This window comes from Pan troglodytes, chromosome 20, assembly GCF_028858775.2.
Source record: "Pan troglodytes isolate AG18354 chromosome 20, NHGRI_mPanTro3-v2.0_pri, whole genome shotgun sequence".
Lineage (NCBI taxonomy): Eukaryota > Metazoa > Chordata > Mammalia > Primates > Hominidae > Pan > Pan troglodytes.
Genome location: NC_072418.2, coordinates 13,686,445 through 13,700,893, shown reverse-complemented (window position 1 = coordinate 13,700,893; position 14,449 = coordinate 13,686,445). Strand labels below are relative to the sequence as shown.

Here is a 14,449-nt window from a genome sequence, read left to right as displayed (position 1 = left end):
AAACCCCATCTCTACTAATAATAAAAAAATCAGGACCAGGCTTGGTGGCTCATGCCTGTAATTCCAACACTTTGGGAGGCCGAGACGAGTGGATAACTTGAGGTCAGGAGTTTGAGACCAGCCTGGCCAACATGGTTAAAACTCATCTCTACTAAAAATACAAAAATTAGCCGGCATGGTGGCAGGCGCCCGTAATCCCAGCTACTCGGTGTGGGGGCTGGGACAGGAGAATCGCTTGAACCCAGGAGGCGGAGGTTGCAGTGAGCTGAGACTGCGCCACTGCACTCAAGCCTGGGTGACAGAGCGAGACTCCGTCTCAAAAAAAAAAAAAAAATTAGCCGAGCGTGGTGGTGCACGCCTGTAATCCCAGCTACTCAGGAGGCTGAGGCAGGAAAATTGAAATCGCTTGAACCCGGGAGGCAGAGGTTGGAGTGAGCCAAGATCGCACCATTGCACTCCAGCCTGGGCGACAAGAACAAAACTCCATCTCCCCCCTCCAAAAAAAAAAAAAAAAAAGTATTCAGGGTGGGCATGGTGGCTCACGCCTGTAATTCCAGCACTTTGGGAGGTTGAGGCAGGTCGATCACTTGAGTCCAGGAATTTGAGGCCAGCCTGGGCAACACGGTGAAACCTCGTCTCTACGAAAAATACAAAAATTAGCTGGCATGCGGCTGTAGTCCCAGCTACTTGGGAGGCCAAGGTGGGAGGGTCCAGACTGCCATGAGCTATGATTGCACCACTGTACTCCCCGCTGGGTGACAGACCAAGACCTTGTCTCAAAGAGAAAAAAAAAAAAAAAAGACACAATGTCACATAGGGGGTGGAAGTGCTATAAATCTAATCAAGCAGGGTTCGCAGGGTTAACAGATGAGAAGCACTCCTTCTATGGTGGCCTGGGACACCTCAGTGATGAAGATGTCTGAGCAGAGATCTGTAGTGACATGGGCACCATGTGGTTATTTATCTACCACAGAGGAACAGCAAGTACAAAGGCCCTGGACTGTGCTTGGCATATTCCAAGGCACAGCAAGTCAGCCAGTGTGGCTGGAGCAGGGAAGGTGGGAAAACACACTCTATTTCTTTTTTTTTTTTTTTCTTTGAGATGAAGTTTCACTCTTGTTGCCCAGGCTGGAGTGCAATGGTGCGATCTCAGCTCACTGCAACCTCTGCCTCCTGGGTTCAAGTGATTCTCCTGCCTCAGCCTCTCAAGTAGCTGGGATTACAGGCACGCGCCACCACGCCCAGCTAATTTTGTATTTTTAGTAGACTAGGTTTCTCCATGTTGGTCAGGCTGGTCTCAAACTCCCGACCTCAGGTGATCCACCCGCCTCAGCCTCCCAAAATGCTGGGATTACAGGCGTGAGCCACCGTGCCTGGCCCACACTCCGTTTCTCTACACTCTCACACAGCACTTTTGACACCAACTCAGAGAAAACCAGTTTTCTTCTACTATACTCTCATAACCGAGAACAATTCTGTGACCAGATGCGTGGGTCTTTTCCAAGTAATTCTCCAAGTCTCCAAACACCAGCTGGGTGTCCTACAATTTAACTCAATTCAGACTCTATCTCCCACAAGTTAAGGACTTTATCGGCCAGATGCAGTGGGCTCACCTAAGCACAGCGCTTTGGGAGGCCAAAGTGGGAGGACTGCTTGAGGCCAAGAGTTTGAAACCAGCCTAGGAAGTATAGCACCCTGTCTCTACAAAAAATTTAAAAATTAGCTAAGCCTGGCAGTGGTGCACACCTGTAGTCCCAGCTACTCGGGAGCATGACATGAGCCCAGGAGCTGGACACTGCAATGAGCTATGACTGTATCACTGCACTCCAGCCTGGGTGAGAGTGACACTCTGTCTCTAAAAGAAAAAGAGCTGTCCCATAAGACTGCTCCCACTACAAATGCCATTTGCACATCCCAGGGTCCAGTACTTCTGCCCAGCCACCTATAAATTGGGAATTCCCACAACCCCCTCCTCGGTTTGATTGATTTGCTAAAGCAGCGCCCAGAACTAAGGCAGGTACTTCACTTCCCATTAATGGTTTATTATGACGGATACGACTCGGGGTCAACCAGATGGAAGCAATACAGACAGCTTCAATGGCCCCTCCGTGCATGCCACCCTCTAAGCACTTGGTCTTTCTGGTAACCAGCCCCATCCTGGGCTATCTAGGAGCCCCATCCTAAATCACCTCATAAGCATAAACTCAGCTGTGATCAAAAGGGGCTCATTATGAATTTTAAAAGACACACCTATCACTCCTATGACATGTGGCGCAAAGACCAAATATATTCCATATCATACCTCAGAGGGCAACTGGGTGTGGCCACAGGTGGGGCATAGGGGAGAAGTCACAGGCCTTGAGGGCCACAGTAAAGGGGCTCCAGGAGCATCCAGTGCAGTGGGGAGCTGCTAGAATGTTCCAGGCACGGGAGTGGCACAGTCTGATAATGACTTTAATTTCTCTGGACATGCTGATGGAATGGATGTGCAAGTGAGGGCAAGAGATGAGGCAAGGGTGAACACCAGGGCCTCGGCTGGGACGTGCTGTTAGAAACATAAAAAGGGGGCCGGGTGCAGTGGCTCACGCCTGTAATCCCAGCACTTCGGGGGGCTGAGGCAGGTGGATCACCTGAGGTCAGGAGTTTGAGACCAGCCTGACCAACACGGAGAAACCCCGTCTCTACTAAAAATACAAAATTAGCCAGGTGTGGTGGTGCATGCCTGTAATCCCAGCCACTCGGGAGGCTGAGGCAGGAGAATCGCTTGAACCCAGGAGGCGGAGGTTTCAGTGAGCCGAGACCCCGCCATTGCACTCCAGCCTGGGCAACAAGAGACAAACTCTGTCTCAAAAAAAGAAAAAAAAAAGAAAGAAATATAAAAAGGTGCCGGGCGTAGTGGCTCACGCCCATAATCCCAGCACTTTGGGAGGCTGAAGTAGGCAGATCCTTTGAGCCAAGGGGTTCAAGACCAGCCTGGGAGATAACATCAAGACCTCCACTTCTAAGAAAGTAAAACCTAAAACATAAATTTTTAAATAAACGTAACAAGGCCCCCCTTCCTCGAGGCTGACCAAGCCCTAGAGCAAGGCTTGGCAAAGACAGGCAGGGCTGGGGTTCAGCCCCTGGTTCTTGAGGTAGAGGGTGGAGGCCAGGGAGATTCTGAGAGGAAAACGGAATTCTGAGTTCAAAGAGGTTAAGTCATGCGGAACAGAATCCCGCCTCAAGTCTCTTTGACTCCAGGGCCTGAGTAACTCATTCAGGCCAAGGATCAAAAGGAATAAATAGGATGAGAACCTTGAAGGTCGAGGAAGGGCAGAGTCAAGAGGAAGGGCAAGTAAAGAGTCACTCCCACAGGCACTCAGGAGATGCCTCCAGGAGGCGGGCAAGGCCTTCAGGTGCCCAGCCAGTCCAGGCTGTGCCAGAATCACATTTGATCATCACAGGGGCAGTTTCAGCTCCCTGGGCACAATGAGACATCCACTATGCCCCTTTACTGGGACTTTCGGAGCAAGCTGGGTCGCATACAGCAGACCCTCCCCCTCAAGTCTCCCACTGAACAGGTGAGCAGCAACTGTCACATCAGCCACCTGCTTCCTGAGCCACTGGGGCGTGACTTGCCAGTGGCAAAGAGAAAACTTAAAAAACTCCCAAGAGCTAGCACAGTGGATCACGCCTGTAATCACAGCTAGTCAGGAGGTGGAGGCTGGAGGATCACTTGAGTCCAGGAGTTAAAGACCAGCCTGAGTAACACAGCGAGTCTCCGTCTCTAAAAAAATAAAAAGTGGAAAAAAAAAAAAAAAAAAAACACCTCCTCAAAGAACCATTTTAAAGTCGATCACTATTAAAAACGGGGCCCGTGCTACTCTATCACACTCACAGCTGGCTGCACACAGAGCAAAACGGTTCACAGTGACAAGTGTCCACATACATAAATGAAGCTATGCCCCTTTAGGGAGGTAACAGAGTCCCCAAAAGCAAAGCTCTGGAAACCAGTCTGGGACTTAAAAAAACATTTGAGGCCAGGAGTGGTGGCTCATGCCTGTAATCTCAGCACTTCGGAAGGCCAAGGCAGGCGGATCACCTGAGGTCAGAAGTTTGAGACCAGCCTGACCAACACGGAGAAACCCCGTCTCTACTAAAAATACAAAATTACTGGCCAGGCGCAGTGGCTCACGCCTGTAATTCCAGCACTTTGGGAGGCCGAGGCGGGCGGATCATGAGGTCAGGAGATCAAGACCATCCTGGCTAACATGGTGAAACCCCCGCAGGGCGTGGTGGCGGGCGCCTGTAGTCTCAGCTACTCGGGAGGCTGAGACAGGAGAATGGCATGAACCCGGGAGGCGGAGATTGCAGTGAGCCAAGATCGTGCCACTGCACTCCAGCCTGGGCAACTAAGCAAGACTCCGTCTCAAAAAAATAAATAAATAAATAAAAATTTTTAAAAAATACAAAATTAGCCAGGCATGGTGGCGCACGCCTGTAATCCCAGCTACTCAGGAGGCTGAGGTAGAAGAATTGCTTGAACCTGGAAGGCAGAGGTTGCGGTGAGCCGAGATCACACCGCTGCACTCCAGCCTGGGAGAAAAGAGTACAACTCTGTCTCCAAAGAAAAAAAAAACACACATTTGAAAGGGGCCAGGGTTGGTTTCCACCCTACTAACATTTACCTGTTTTCTAAAGAAAGCCCCCTTCCAGTCGGGCGCAGTGGCTCACGCCTGTAATCCCAGCAGTTTGGGAGGCTGAGGCAGACGGATAACGAGGTCAGGAGATCAAGACCATCCTGGCTAACATGGTGAAACCCCGTCTCTACTAAAAATACAAAAAAAAAAAAAAAAAAAAAACTAGCTGGGCGTGGTGGTGGGCGCCTGTAGTCCCAGCTACTCAGGAGGCTGAGGCAGGAGAATGGCGTGAACCCGGAAGGGGGAGCTTGCAGTGAGCCGAGATCGTGCCACTGCACTCCAGCCTGGGCGACAGAGAGAGAGCAAGACTCCATTTCAAAAAATAAAATAAAATAAAATAAAAACAAGAAAGCCCCCTTCCCTGAGGGAATTGGAGGGAAATCAATGTGTCCCTTCTCTCTGCCCTGTAACAACAAACCCAGCTACACCTGGCACTTCCATCCAGGCCCTTTCCCATATATGAAGAAGAGTTGAGGCCACAATTCACATGCCCATCAATCCCACACCCTGAAAAATTAATGATTAATGTCCTTAGGATGCAGTTAACAGAAAACTTCAATCAAGAAATCACTGGGCATACTACTGAGTCCGCTATGTCTCCTTAGGGTTGACACCTATGAGGGTGGCAGCACCTGAAGCTCCATTCAGCCTCAGGCTTCATTCTGACCTGTTCCCTCTCATACCTTCCCCCAGTATTCCAGCAGCTGTTATCCTTCCCACCCCCCGGCTTTTTTTTTTTTTCTTTTGTAGAGACGGAGTCTAGCTCTGTCGCCCAGGCTGGAGTGCAGTGGCACGATCTCGGCTCCCTGCAACCTTGGCCTCCCGGGTTCAAGCAATTCTCCTGCCTCAGTCTCACAAGTAGCTAGGACTACAGGCGCACACCACCATGCCCAGCTAATTTCTTTTGTATTTTCGTAGAGACGGGGTTTCACAATGTTGCCCAGGCTGGTCTTGAACTCCTGAGCTCAGGCGATCCGCCCGCCTCGGCTCCCAAAGTGCTAGGAATACAGGCATGAGCCACCGCGCCCAGCCCAACCCCCGGCTTTTTTAAGATAGGGTCTTGTTGTGTCACCCAGGTTGGAGTGCAGTGGTGCGATCACAGCTTACTGCAGCCTCCACCTCCTCGGCTTGATCCTCCCACCTCAACCTCCCAAGTAGCTGGGACTACAGGTGTGCAACACCATGCCTGGCTAATTTTTTAACTTTTCTGTAGAGATGGGGTTTTGCCATGCTGCCCAGGCTGGTCTTGGATTCCTGGGATCAAGTGATTTGCCCTGCTGGGCCTCCCAAAGTGTGGGAATTACAGGCATGAGCCACCACACTCGGCTGAACATTTGATATTTTTAAAAACCTGGCCGGGCGCGGTAGCTCACGTCTGTAATCCCAGCACTTTGGGAGGCTGAAGCAAGTGGGTCACCTGAGGTCAGAAGTTCAAGACCAGCCTGGTTAACATGGTGAAACCCCGTTTCTCCTAAATATACAAAAAATTAGCCAGGCATGGTGGCGGGCACCTGTAATCCCAGCTACTCGGGAGGCTCAGGCAGGAGAATTGCTTGAACTCTGCAGTCGGATGTTGCAGTGAGCCAGGACCGCATCATTGCGCTCCAGCCTGGGCAACAAGAGTGAAACTTCACCTCAAACAAAAAAAAAAAAAAAAAAAAAAAAAACCCATGCCACTAAACACACTCTCCCTTTTCCAATGCCTTATGGTGAAATTTCAAAGCATGGTTTTCTTCACCACATAACATTTTGGTCAATGATGGACCAAATATACAATAGTCCCATAAGATTATACTTTCCTCCTTGAATTGTCTAATTAGAAAAATTTTTTAAAGATCATAATACTGTATTTTTCCCATACGTTTTCTGTTTAGATATATTTAGATACACAAATACTATCGGGTCACAACTGCCTACAATAATCGGTACAGTGACATGCTGTACAGGTGTATAGCCTGGGAACAATAGGCTATATACCACAGAGCCTACATGTGGACTAGGCTCCACCATCTAGATGTGTGTAAGCACACTCTATCATCTTCACGCAACCACAAAATCATCTCACAACGCATTCCTCAGAATGCATCCCTGCTGTTAAACAATGTGCAGCCATTAAGGACAAAATGGAGGAGCTGACTCCTTTGCTACCACTTTGAAACATACAGAACTTATGACTAGAGGAAAAAGTATATTATCTGTGTCATCCCACCAGGCTGTTGCAAGAATCCTAATAAATGATGAGCACTAACAACTGTTTAGCACTATGTGCCAGGCACCATTCTAAGCACTTCGCATTTGTCACTGGTTGTTCAGCTCTTGCAGCAATACTACAAGCTGGGTACTAGTACTGTCCCCCTTTGCAAGTCAAGAGTGGGGTGTGAGCTACTAAGAACAGGACCCTTGTCTGCCTGTTCCCCATGGAATCCCCAGCTCCCCAGCAGTGCCTGGCACATGGCAGGCGCTCAATGCATGCTTGTTCGCCACATAAATGGGGAAGAGTGGCTGGGTCATTTCTTGCACAACTCCAGGGGGCACCATTCACATTGTGTTCTGTCTACAGGCACCATGAATGGGTCCTTCTGTGCCATGGCAGCCTTGATGACCGAGGGACGGAAAGACAAAACCAGGAGTCAAACCCAGGTGGTTGACTTGACAACCCTTGTGGAAAGAAAATAACCCTAGGCCTGTTTCCTTACTGATAGAAAGTTCCACCAGACTGGCCGGGCACGGTGGCTCACGCCTGTAATCCCAGCACTTTGGGAGGCCGAGGTGGGCAGATTACAGGAGGCCAGGAGTTCGAGACCAGGAGTTCTGGCCAACATGGTGAAACCCTGTCTCTACTAAAATACAAAAATTAGCTGGGCATGGTGGTGCACGTCTGTAGTCCCAGCCACTCCAGAGGCTGAGGCATGAGAATCGCTTGAGACCAGGAGGCGGAGGTTGCAGTGAGTCAAGATCGAGCCACTGCACTCCAGCCTGGGCGACAGAATGACTCTGTCTCAAAAGAAAAAAAAAAAAAAGAGGCCGGGCGTGGTGGCTCATACTTGTAATCCCAGTACTTTGGGAGGCCAAGGGCCAAGGTGGGTGGATCAGTTGAGGTCAGGAGTTCAAGACCAGCTTGGCCAACATGATGAAATCCCATCTCTACTAAAAATACAAAACTTAGCCAGGTGTGGTGGTGCACGCCTGTGATCCCAGCTACTCAGGAGGCTGAGTCAGAAGAATCGCTTGAACCCGGGAGGCAGAGGTTGCAGTGAGACGAGATCGCGCCATTGCACTCCAGCCTGGGCAACAAGAGTAAGACTCCGTCTCAAAAAAGAAAGAAAGAAAGAAAGAAAGTTCCACCAGACATCTGCCCAAAACCCTAGTCCCTCCCATGCTCCCACCTCCCACAAACAGCCAAAACATGGAATGGTCTAAGGTTATCTCCTGGTGTTTTGAGGGTTCCCAAGGAGAAGCAAAGGTACACAAATAAATTGTAAATAAATATACATATGTTGGGATGCTCCTCACTGACAAGAAGTTTAGAGACCACTGCACTGCCCTATATCACAATTCTGATGACATCGCCTCCCCTGCTCAAAAGCCTGCACGATCAACTTACGTCTCCTAAAGGGCTGGACACAAAATGATTTTAGGTGGCCCATGCAAAACCATTTATTACTTTCCTAACTATGCATGAATTAATTTTTATTCCTTTTTTTAGACAGGGTCTCGCTTCGTCACCCAGGCTGGAGTGCAGTGGCTCAATCATGGTCCACTGCAGCCTGTACCTCCTGCCCCAGCCTCTCAAGGAGCTTGGGACTACAGGGGCATTGCACTCCAGCCCGGATGACAGAGCAAGACGCCATCTCAAAAAAAAAAAAAAAAAAAAATCAAGTGTTCACTATGCATCAGGTGCAGCAGTGTGTTAGCGGCTTCCCATGTGACCTCATTCAACCCTCACAAGAAGCCTGTGAAGTTTCGGGCATCCTTGTCCTACCTGTTTCACAAGTGGGGGGCCCTACTGCTAAGTGCCTCGCTTGAGGTTAAGCTACGATTTAGAGAGCTGGGTGTGAATTCAGGAGGTCTGATTCCAGAATGAGTACTCCTTACCACCACCCCACGCTAACCACCACCCCACACTTTGTAGGGGAGAGGACGACAACTGAGGTTCAGGAAACAATGGCTTGGAAAGTGCAAAAACTGTTCAAACAACTAACCTGTATCCCTTACAATCCATCCCCAGTCCTGCACCAAGCTTTCTTTTTCTTTTCTTTTCTTTTTTTTTTTTTTTGAGACAGTCTTACTCTGGTGCACAGGCTGGAATGCAGGGCCACAAGAATGGCTCACTGCAGCCTCCACCTCTCTGGCTCAAGCAGTCCTCCTACCTCAGCCTCCTGAGTAGTTGGGACCACCGGTGCATGCCACCACACTCGGCTAATTTTTGTATTTTTTGTAGAGATGAGGTCTCACTATGTTGCCCAGGTTAGTCTCAAACTCCCGGGTTCAAGCAATTTTCCCGCCTCAGCCTCCCCAAGTGCTGGGATTTCAGGTATGAGCCACTGCACCTGGCCCTGCACCAAGCCTTTTACACAGATGGTCACGCGATCTTCCACAGGACCCCCTCATTCAATCCACATAAGTTCGCTAAAGACCTACTATGTGTCAGGCCCAGGGTACTGTGGGGCCAGCCACGCAGACACAACCCCAGCTCTCACGGTGCTGGGGGTGACAGCTACACCGGAAAGGACCAAGTTGATGTATGAATGTAGCTGAGGGGAACAATGGCTAGTCTGAGGTGGCCAGGGAAAGTCAAAATACAATCCTGGCGCGGTGGCTCACACATGTAGTCCTAGCACTTTGGGAGGCCGAGGTGGGTGGATCACCTTAAGTCAGGAGTTTGAGACCAGCCTGGCCAACATGGTAAAACCCCATATCTACTAAAAATACAAAAATTAGCCAGGCGTGGTGGCGGGCGCCTGTAGTCCCAGCTACTCGGGAGGCTGAGGCAGGAGAATCGCTTGAACCCAGGAGGCGGAGGTTACAGTGAGCGGAGATTGGGACTCTGAACTCCAGCCTAGACGACAGGCAAGACTCTGCCTCAAAAACAAAATACAATCCTACACACCCTCCCTGATTTTGAGGCCCCCTCTTCCAAGCAGCCCCCGTGATCTCTGGCTACCACCGATCCCCTGCCTGTCCGCTGTGTCCCTCTCACAGTGCAGGTTAAGAGCAATAAACGATAGGCCAAGAGAGTTTGTTCCCACATTTACCACCCGCTCCCCTCCAAGACTGCAGAGGCTCCAGGATCCAACCCCCGACCATCCAACACTTAGTAGGGCCTCAAGAAGTTATCTGCTGAACAATGAGGGAGATTGGACCAGACAATTACAATAGTGCTTCCCGCTTGCGAGGAACCATTTTACAGGCTTTCACCAATTCCATTTGGGAGATTACCCCCTTTCACAAAGGAGCTTTCACAAAGGAGGAAAACTAAGAGGTTCAGAGAGGTTAAGCCACTTCCCTAAAGTGACAGTGTGCTAAGTGACTGACAGCACCAGGAATCAAGCTTGAATGCAGCCTATCAATCCAAACTGAAAACTTGCTTCAAATTCCTGCGAAGCGGCTTTTCCGCTTATTCCCTTGCTACTTTCCCCAAGGAGTCACTGACCAAAAAAAAAAAAAAAAAAAAAAAAAAACAAGACTGGTATCTTCAAGATCGGGACAAAACACTCGCCCAAAAGGTCCACGTTGAAAATAAAAGCCTTAATCTGAAAAACCAATTGGGAAGGAGAAAAAAGGATGCAAAAGAAAAGCAATGCTTTTACACAGCAAAGGATTTCCTCCGTGCTCCCCTACTTGCCGCCGACCCCATCCCCAACCCCAATTCGGGCAAACATTTTGAAGTCACTAACTGCAAGGCATCGGGGGAGTCCTTTACCTTTCCTTGAAAATCTGGAATGACGCGTTTTTAAGACAATTTGAGGTCGGCTAGCCCAAGGGGACCGCTAATGCCCGTGTCCGGCCGACGCCGGACATATCTGGAGGTTTGGCTGAGCCCCGATCGCAGCTTCGCCAAAAACGCAACATTCAGGTCGGACCCGTTACCACGCAGCCAGAAAAGCCCCAACGCCTGCCTATTGTTGCAGCCGCTGTAACTGGGAGGGCGACTGTAGGGGTGCCGGGCGAGGGGGGCGAGCTTTGTCCGGCGACCCCGGCGAGAGCGCGCGCGGAGAGGATCGCGCGGCCTCCACGCGGCCCGGGCCCCCCACCCACCCCGCCGCTCCGCGGGGGCCGCCGCTGCCACGGCCTCGCGACACTGTGGCCTTCCCCACGCGCGCGGCTGCCGGCTGGGCTTCTTGACCCTCGGGCGCCGCCGTACCCCGGCCCCGCACAGGGCGCGCCGGCAGCCCCCTCCCCCCTCGGCGCCCCGGCTCCATTCAAACCGCCCTCCCCGGCCCCGCGCCGCGCTGCCCCCGCGGCCCGCGTTCCTTACCAGGAGCCGCCGGCGCCGTCGACTTCCCGGCGCCTCCCCCGCCCCTCCGCGCGGGGCCGGGGGCAGAATGGGCGTCTCGCTTCTCTTCACGAAACAAAGAAGCCGCCGCCGCCGCCAAACGAGGGGAAGCCTCGCGCGCGCGACCGCCCGCCTCGGCCACCGCCCCCCCTTCACACACACGCGCGCCACCCGCGCCCCCGCTGCGCGCGCGCTCGCCGGCTCCCCTCCCCCTCAGCACCGCGGCGGCCTCTCCAGCTTCCGCCGCCTGCCCGGCCTCGTGCGCGCGCCAGCCCGCCCTTCCGCTCCCGGCGCGCGTGCGCGCCCGTCCCTGGGCGGACGGGGGTGGGCGTGGCCCGGAGGAAGCACGCGCGTCCGATGCACCGCCCCACTCGGGCCGCGATGGCCCCGCGCCTGCGCACGCTTCGCCTTCTGCACGCCTCGCGTCCTGACGCCCCAGAGCATGCGCAGAGCGGACGCCACTGCGGCGGCGGTGGCGGCGGCCGCGGTGACGATGGGGCAACTGGAGAATGGGATCCCGGTGGCCGTGGGGTCCGTGGGGAAAGGAGGTCCCCGAGGCTCGGAAATAGGAACCCTGGACCGTAGGACGGGCCGCCTGGGCCAAGACCGGGCAGTGGTTTCCCGCGGGCCAAGGGCGCGCCTGGGAACCGCTTTGATCCCTGACCTGGGGCGGCGAGGCCTATTTGGGGAGGCAAGGCGGGGCCCGACCGTGGCCGCCTTCTCTGCAAAACTTCCCAAGTGCCATTAATTAGCTTAGCAAATATTTATTGATCTGCTACTGTGTCCCAGCCGCCGTGGAGCCCACGGTCTAGTGGGGAAGGAGGACAAGAAGCAAGATTAATAAGCAAAATAGTGCAGTATGAGAGGCCGGACTTGGTGGCTCACGCCTGTAATCCAGCACTTTGGGAGGCCGAGGCGGCCGGATCACCTGAGGTCGGGAGTTAGAAACGAGCCTGACCAACATGGTGAAACCCGTCTCTATTAAAAATACAAAAATTAGGCGGGCGCGGTAGCTCATGCCTGTAATCCCAGCACTTAGGGAGGCCTAGGCTGGTGGATCATGAGGTCAGGAGATGAGACTATCCTGGCTAACACGGTGAAACCCCGTCTTTACTAAAAATACAAAAAATTAGCCGGGCGTGGTGGCACGCGCCTGTAGTCACAGCTACTCGGGAGGCTGAGGCAGGAGAATCGCTTGAACCCAGGAGGTGGAGATTGTAGTGAGCCGAGATCGTACTGTTGCACTCCAGCCTGGGCAACAAGAGTGAAATTCCGTCTCAAAAAAAATAAATAGTACAGTGTGAGGTGAACACTGGGAGGATCATGGACATTTTAAATAGGGCAGCCAGGGAAGTCTCGTTGCAAAGAACACGTTTGAATGCAGACAGGCTGGTGGTGAAAGAGAGAAACCTTCCTCCGAGAGTGAAGGCCCTGAGCCTCTTGGCCTCTTCTGTGTATTTTCTTTTTTGTGTGTTTGTTTGTTTGTTTGTTTTGAGACGGAGTCTTACTCCGTTGCCCAGGCTGGAGTGAGGTGGCACGATCTCAGCTCACTGCAACTTCTGCCTCCCAGATTCAAGCGATTCTCCTGCCTCAGCCTCCCGAGTAACTGGGACTACAGGCGTCCGCCACCACGCCCGGCTAATTTTTGTATTTTTAGTTGAGACAGAGTTTCACCATGTTGGCCAGGCTGGTTTTTAACTCCTGACCTCAAGTGATCCGCCCACCTCAGCCTCCCAAAGTGTTGGGATTACAGGCGTGAGCCACCTCACCTGGGTGGGTTTTTGTTTAATTGTTTGTTTTATTAGAGACAGGGTCTTGCTCTGTAACCCACGCTGGAGTGCGATGGTGTAACCACAGCTCAGTGCAGCCTCAAACTCCTGGACTCAAGGGATCCACCTCAGCCTCCCAAATAGCTGTGACTACAGGTACATGCCACCACCACCAGCTTTTTTTTTTTTTTTTTTTTTTTTTTTTTTTGTCTGTTATGTTCTGTAGAGCTGAGGTCTGCTGTGTTACCCAAGCTGGTCTCAAACTACTGGGCTCAAGCAGTCCTCCTGGCTCAGCCTCCCAATGCACTGGGATTACAGGCATGAGCCACCAAGCCAGGCCCCAGAAGGACCTGGGTTTAAAACACGACTCCATTTCTACTACCTGGGTGATGCATGGGTAATACCAGGCAGGTTTACCAGACCATCTACACCTCACTTTCTTCACCTGTGAAACAAACAATAAGGCTGGGTGCGGTGGCTGACATCTGTAATCCCAGCACTTTCGGAAGCCAAGGTGGGCAGATGACCTGAGGTAAGTAGTTCGAGACCAGCCTGGCCAACATGGTGAAACCCCATTTCTACTAAAAATACAAAAAAATTAATTAGCCAGGCATAGTGGCAGGTGCCTGTAATCACAGCTACTCGGCAGGCTGAGGCAGGAGAATTTCTTGAACCCAGGAGGTGGAGGTTACAGTGAGCCAAGATCATGTCATTGCGCTCCAGCCTGGGTGACAAGAGTAAAACTCCATCTCAAAAAAAAAAAAATGCTGGGCCCAGTGGCTCACGTCTGTAATCCCAACACTTTGGGAGGCCGAGGCAGGTGGATCATGAGGTCAGAGATTGAGACCATCCTGGCCAATGTGGTGAAACACCATCTCTACTAAAAATACAAAAATTAGCTGGCTGTGGTGGCGCGTGCCTGTAGTGCCAGCTACTCAGGAGGCTGAGGCAGAATTGCATGAACCCAGGAGGCGGAGGTTGCAGTGAGTCGAGCGTGCCACTATACTCCAGCCTGGTGACAGAGGGAGACTCCGTCTCAAAAACAAAACAAGACAAAATAAAAAAAACCCACCAGAAACAATAATGGCTCCCACTTCCACTGTTTGGTTATGAGGAATCATGACAGCAGGTAGCCCACCTGCTAGCTCTCTGATCCTCAGCTAGTGTTATTGAATAGTGCACAGTAAGCGAGCAAGTAGAAGTGGGATCTGAACTCGATTCCTCATTCATTCAAGTAGTTATTTTTTTGTTTTTGTTTTTGAGACACAGGCTGGCTGGGTCATCCAGCCTGGACTGCGGTGGCACGATCAGTACTCACTGTAGCCTCGACCTCCTGGGCTCAAGCGATCCTCCTGCCTCAGCCTCCTGAGTAGCTTGGACTACAAGTGTGGGACACCACACTCAGCTAATTTTCTTAAAATTTTTTGTAGAGACAGTCACACTATGTCGTCCAGGCTGGTTTCAAACTCCTGGGCTCAGGTGATCCTCCCACCTCAGCCTCCCAA

General features: G+C 51.8%; 1 protein-coding gene across 26 annotated transcripts in view; it reads right to left on the bottom strand.

Annotated features, from left to right (window-relative positions):
• The window catches only part of SMARCA4 (SWI/SNF related, matrix associated, actin dependent regulator of chromatin, subfamily a, member 4), a 101,377-nt gene extending 89,979 nt beyond the window's left edge, over nucleotides 1-11,398 (bottom strand). For 8 of the 26 annotated variants that reach the window (XM_063801189.1, XM_063801192.1, XM_063801193.1 and 5 more), the window contains exon 1: nucleotides 11,158-11,320. The gene's annotated coding sequence lies outside the window, so the exon portion shown is untranslated. Of the gene's footprint in view, nucleotides 1-10,602; nucleotides 11,020-11,157 lie in introns of those variants that run through there. The other 18 variants (XM_016935029.4, XM_016935038.4, XM_016935042.4 and 15 more) reach the window with 12 other exon arrangements.
• Between the last annotated feature and the right edge of the window lie 3,051 nt (nucleotides 11,399-14,449).